Raw genomic sequence first — 556 nt, 5'->3', positions numbered from 1 at the left:
GCGTCGAATGAGCCTAATTTTATCGAAATCGGAGGTGAGGGAGGTATTCTGAATAATTACCAACATTTCTAACAGTGTAATTATATTTAATACATTTTGTATGAGTTATATACATATATGTAATGTTATATATATCCAGATATATATATAAACACACACACACACCTCAAAAAGACATTAGCCATTAACATTTTACATATTTTGATTTTGAATGATTAACCAATTGATTTAATTCATTATTCTGTGCATAAAAATATTGAAGTACAACTGTTAAAAATAGTCCATGAAACATTTATATCTGAATAAACTGTAATATATCTCATAATTATTAGGCTCGTATTCAGAACGCGCTTACAACGATGTTAGCACGCTAACATACTATACTTTACGTCACGCATATTATAGAATTTCAGAGATAAAAGTGCGCTTTTATCGATAAAAGCGCGTTCTGAATGCGGGCCTTAATATTTTGACAAGTCTATCTTAATACTTTTGCATGCAGATTAGGAAGATTATTTCAAATTAAACAATTTTTTTCTGAATATATTTTATATTT

The sequence above is a fragment of the Trachymyrmex cornetzi genome, unplaced genomic scaffold, assembly GCF_001594075.2.
Source record: "Trachymyrmex cornetzi isolate Tcor2-1 unplaced genomic scaffold, Tcor1.1 scaffold1917, whole genome shotgun sequence".
NCBI lineage: Eukaryota > Metazoa > Arthropoda > Insecta > Hymenoptera > Formicidae > Trachymyrmex > Trachymyrmex cornetzi.
This window is presented reverse-complemented; position numbering follows the sequence as displayed.